Genomic DNA, 6105 nt, shown 5'->3' with positions numbered 1-6105 from the left:
AGGATGTAAACAAGGTTCAACACGGCACACGTTAACAGGATTACTCTGTAAACACACGCAACAATTAGAGAATGATGTTGTGTCTTAAAGTAACAGGAGCAGTCTTAACGGGGAATAAACCTCCTGATTGGCTCTTTTTTCAGTCAGAGGCAGGAGTTCATTTCCAACAAACTTACTGATCAGCCTTTAACGACTACTGTGGCACTAAATGTAGCAATTTTTTTTGTTTCAAGTATCTTTCAGAGGGACACCTTTGTTTCCTTAATTCAAGAATGAATTATTGCAGACTTAAAGGGGAAATATTATACTACTTTTTTCAACTTTTTAAACAGTCCCATGTGCTCTAGATCCAATTTTTCATTTCATCCAATGATGAAAAAAAAATAAAATAAAAAATGAATAAATATATATATATATACTGAAAAAGTATATATTGCTCGTATATATTGCTTGCTCTATTTTATCAAAAACTATTTGCTCCGTTTACACTCATTTTTAACCCTTAATCCATATCGATTTCATTAAACCATCTGAATATTTAGCTTCCCTCCTGTTATCTATATGCTGCATCATCATCATCATCTTATGGGATCAATTTAAAAAAGGACAAACACCGGTGGCATATTTTGTCTGAATGCACTCTCTTCATTAGCTCTAGATGTAACAGAATTGTGCTGGCAGGATGGAGGCATTTTATCTCCCCGCACATCCCCCTTGTTAACTGTGAACAAATTGCCCACTGATTAACATGTCAGGAAACTGGTCACAGCGGGTGCCGACTGTAGTTGCTCCACAATGACGTTGTAAGAACAGAGAGATAAGGCAAAGAGAAAAAAGGGAAAATGAATATCCCTTTGAAACTGACAGCGGATGAGCCACATTACTATGCTGCTGTCGTATCTTCGTGTCTGACCAGTCGTGTTGATTGGGATTCCTCCCCTGAGGTAAAAGACCCTCTGACAGGATTCGAGGCTTTAGTCTTCCGGCAGACGCATGTCTGTAATTTATGATTACAGCACATGCAGAAGGGGTGGCAGGGATTAATTCAATCCAGCACACAAATCTGATTTCCCACATTTGCATATTAATGAGAAAAATGTTGAGTGTTTTTGGCAGCTGGCAAAAGAGAAGATGGTAGAAACTTAGAAATTTGGATATTTACTGCTGTAGTGTCTGGTGAGTTGAGGTCAGTTTCTGGTTTTGCATGAATTTGCATTCATTTAAATCGAAATGATATGATTTACTCGTGGATATATTTTTGTCTTACTCTCTGCCAATTGTAACACTTTACACAATATTTCCTTCAGAGTCAGACTCCTGAGCAGGAAATGTTTTCAGCGATGGTTTTTCATGAAAGCTGAGCATTGAAGTACCTCAACACGTCTATAGTCTTAATTAATCTGAGTCAAAGCCATAAACTCTTAAATTACTGACAAGCAATGATTAAAGTTGTTGCTGTAATATTTCTGAACCAGTGGTTGTACTGTATTGTGGTTTATATTAACATTGTCTTCAGAGATCCTGGATTCATTAGTTGTATTGTTACTTGAAACTGCTGTCTGACTAAATAGTAGTCTGGCTTTGTATTCATGATCATTTAAAAACACAGAAAGACACATGTTCCTGCTTTAAACTTGCAAATTGCCACCCACAATAAACCATTTTTCTGAAACCAAGTGAAATTTTCAAATGCAAAGTGCTCTACAAATAAAATGCATTATTGTTATTGAAATGTATTATTAAGAAAACGTTTACATCCCAGAAAATGTCAGTCCCAGATGTACAAAAAATTGGCAACTCTAATAACAAGAGGCCAAGCTCGGTTCCATTTAGTCATATGAGACATACTGTATCTATCTTTGCTATTTATTAAAGAGAAAAAAGCTGTCTTACTTGGCCAACTGGAGGGCATCAAGAATAACAAACTGTTCAAACAATTTCCCAAATTTCAAGTCCATTTACCAGGAATAACAGGAGCTCACATGTAAACCCGAACAAGTGTAAACACAAGCACATAAACAAAGATTTAATGCCAAAGCCCTGATAGACAAGGCGATTGAGTAAATGTATTTCATGGTCTGATTATGTTCAGAATGGATGTGTTTCTTCTAGGAGTCATGCTAACCCTTAAAACAACTGTTCATGCAAAATGTATGCAACGTTAGCATTGTTGAAATCCGCTGTGTGTTATATCCACAGCACGAAGTTAACTTTGCTCCCTCAATCTCTCTGATCTCTCTGCAGTCCTTGAGTGGAGTTTGTGCGATTTCTTGCCGGCTGAGTCGCGCAGGAACACCCGTCGCTGCGTCCCGTAACGTTCCTCTGCAGCAGCCTTGAGTAAAGCTGCCTCTCGGTCTCCATTGCAGTCTGATGCGGTTGAGGTTTATGAGCCACGCAGGCAGCCCATTAAACCCGGCGCTCTTTTGTAAAGGTTGTCTGCCTCTTAAACGGTGTCATTTTTATTGATGTGTTTCTCTCTCAGCCCCCCCTCCCTCTCATGTACAGAAATATGCGATATGGCCCTGGTTTAAATTCAGTTTTCCAATTGGAGCTGTTTATTATGGCAGACAGGCTCGCTATAGTGCACAAAAAAGTGTGTGTCAGTGTGTATTTGAGGGGCGGTGACTGTCCCAGCATGAAATGATACAGCAAATTAATGTCTTCCTTTCACGGATAGCTACACAACCACACACACACACACGGAAACACACAGGATTGGCTCCACATGCTACATCCTGCTTAGCCATGACGATATAGCAGCTGTAAAAGTGGTTTGAGTCTGTAATCGGACCAACAAATCACAGCAGGGGCGCTGACATGGAGCCGCGCTGCCCAGAGCGCTGTGGTAAAGGACAAGCTGACAAGAAACAACAACCTCTGCTATTTTTCACAAGCCCACTTAGCCATGTATGGCCATTCCGATGGTCTTTATCCGTAAGGATGGCCATTGTGGTTTTTCTCCAGCGTAATCATGATGGTAACCTGCAGTCATGAGCCACTGTTATTTGGTTTTGCTTCCACATTTTCCTTTATGCTCCTTTTGTGCGGAGTCACCTTTGACATCAATTTCTCGTGGAGCATCGTGGGTGGCTTTTCAGAGCTGCTGTGCCAATATAAATGTAATACACTGAGTAATAACTCTGGCTAAGTATTGATCCAGCAGGATTTCAAGACTGTGTTAAGTACTCCATCTCATCGGCTTCAATCTTTACATGACTGTGTGTGTGTGTGTGTGTGTGTGTGTGTGTGTGTGTGTGTGTGTGTGTGTGTGTGTGTGTGTGTGTGTGTGTGTGTGTGTGTGTGTGTGTGTGTGTGTGTGTGTGTGTGTGTGTGTGTGTGTGTGTGTGTGTGTGTGTGTGTGTGTGTGTGTAGTTATTATTATGTGCTTGTGCAGAAGGACTGTTTTTGTTTGCAGTGGAGGCGTGGATGAGTACAGTCAGGGGAGGGAGAAAGCAGACCTGATTAGCACTGGAAGCGCTCAGCATGCTGCTGCAGTTTGTCCCCCACCTTAACACTCCCCTACTCCCCCCCCGACCCCAAACCCTCATTGCCGCCCCCTCTCGTTCCCAGAGCAGCTAATGACTGCTAATTGTGGCACGGCAGGGGAGAGGTGCTAAAAACCGGATATCACCAGCCATGCCTGGCAGAGCTGCTGCCCCCAAGCTGGGAGACTGGTGGCCGCTCATCTGTCAGCTCCATGTTTTTAGAAAGTTGACTCAACTTCTGTGTGTTTGGGAAACCACCGGAAAAACAAAGTAACATGGTTACTTGAGCATTTCAGAATATAATTACATTTAATGCTTTTTACAAAAATGTAGGAGTTTGTGTGTTGGCTAAACTTGAAATGTATTGTGTATATGACTTCTAATGATACAATTTGTTGTGCTTATACAGTTATTATCAGGTCTTTTAGAAAGCTAAATTATTTTCATTTGATTGCAGTCCAGCTAACTCTTCATTTTTATGTGTCATTACTATTCTGCCTTTTTTTAGTTTGTATTTTCTCTCTGTATCTTACTTATCTGCTACTCAGTAATTCCAGTGGTTGGAATATGATTCCTGAGATTTGCAGGATTTTCAATTTACCATAGAACTTTGTCCCTGTGTTAGTTAGAGTATGTATTGTGTTCCTGAAGATGAAGATGTCTTACCATTTAATCCACAAGGGGGCTCTGTGGTAACAATACAACACGTATATTTCAAAATTCGGATTTCTTTCAAACTTGATCAATAACTTACTCAACATCATTTGCCTGAAATACTTGCAAATGGTTCTTATTGCGGCACCATGTTGTTGAAGTACACTACTCTTTATTTCATATTTTCAACATTTTGAAAATGATTTAAGTGTGAAAAGTTTTAGGCCTATAAACAAAAAGCTTTTCCAATGTTTTGTCCTTGCCTCATATGAAGGAATTGGTTGGTACTTTCGCCCTCATGCTCGGAGGTGGAAAAAGCTGCAAAGGAGACTGTGGTGCTTCGGTTCCGAGCTTTGTCAGCTCTCACACTGCAATTTCTTCAGAAATTGCCTGTTGTGGTTGTATTTTTCAAAAGCACTTCCCCTGATGCAGCTGAACAAATGTCCCAGATGATGTAATAGGGATGTCATCTAGGTTAATTTGGCTTGGATTGAAATTTACTGTTAAAATAAAGTCTACAAACTTGCGTGAGCAAATTAAGAGAAGAGGGCATGAAGTAGGTTAAGAATTTAAGAGACCCTTCTGATTTATAGGAGTTAAAGGAGTTTATGGTTTTATGGATCTACTCACTTCTGTTTTGAATTGATCAGTGTTGGAAAAATTGACCTGTGTTGTAAATAAATGACAGAACAATTTTGCATGTTGGATTTTACTCTGAACCAACATTGAAGTAGAAGGGTTTAACTCTTTGGCAGAATCCCTCGTAGTAAAATGTGCATGCAAGTGTGATTGTATGCACATTTGATCTAAATTTAAATGTCTGAATTTATCTGCTTCCATTCTTTTTAATCTGTATTCATTTTTGACCTTTCGTCGCCTCAATCGATCTTTTCTTTGATCATTCAGCTGTAATACTCGACAGTATGTCCAACAAAGCAGGAACCATGAACAGCACACTTTGCCTTTGCCTCTTCTCTCTCTGTTGGACAGACCATTGGTTGGTTGGGATTTTTCAAAGAAATATTGACCCAACATCAAGTTCATCATGTTGAAGCATTCTGCTACTGCAAATGAACACAATGCAATTTATTCTGTAAAACAAATATGTAAGAACAAGGGAATCTCCGACGAAATGGTATGATATCAGTCGAACGCTTTTTTCGTTTTTGGAAAATAATGGGTTGGAACTCCTTCCTGTTCTCTAATGCCAAGAGGGTTAAGATAAAAGATGTTTTCGTGCTTTATGGATCTTTGAAAAGATGTAACCTTTGAAGCCATTTTTCATGTCTGTGTCTTTTTGATTCACAGCAATTGAAGTCAATCATTTAAGAGATCCTTGGTTATTTCAAACAAACCTCTGATGCAGCTGCCACGGAGAAATAGTGCATCAATATTTCCATGAGCAGCCATCAGGCACTAGTTAGAACAACAAATAAGCAAATAAGTTTAGAATTGGGGACAGCTCGTTTGCATGTTTTATGTCTTTTTATCATCATTAGAAAATAGAAAAAGACTATTTTCAATGCTATCATCACTTGTGTTTCATGATTCTATTGTAACGTGATGAACTTTATGCTGGGTTACTAATGGCGGTTCTTTCAAAGAGCATCATCAATATGTGTTCATTTTTTAGATCTTTTTTGATTGTTGGAAATAGAGCCTGTGGTGTTATTTGGGGTGAGTGAAAATCCTGTCATCCTCTGCTCTGTCAGGGATGGAAATGAAGTAAAAACCTTCAACTGCGACCAGTCCCTGTTAAATTTTGACTATGCCTGCAGCACTATTGTGATAAATGGTATACAATAATTTTCTGCCTGCATTTAAAATATCTGCATGAGATGGAAGTAATTGAGTTCGCCTCTGTGGTTTTGGAGTGATTGAGCTTCACATTGTCCTGCTCTGTTTGTTTTGAAGATTTATGTTCTCAGTTCTCTGGTTGATACTGTTATTCTAATAGGAGACGTTA

This window comes from Symphodus melops (genome assembly GCF_947650265.1).
Source record: "Symphodus melops genome assembly, chromosome: 17".
In the NCBI taxonomy this organism is placed as follows: domain Eukaryota; kingdom Metazoa; phylum Chordata; class Actinopteri; order Labriformes; family Labridae; genus Symphodus; species Symphodus melops.
The sequence above is the reverse complement of the archived record's forward strand: the minus strand, read 5'-3'. Positions refer to the sequence as shown.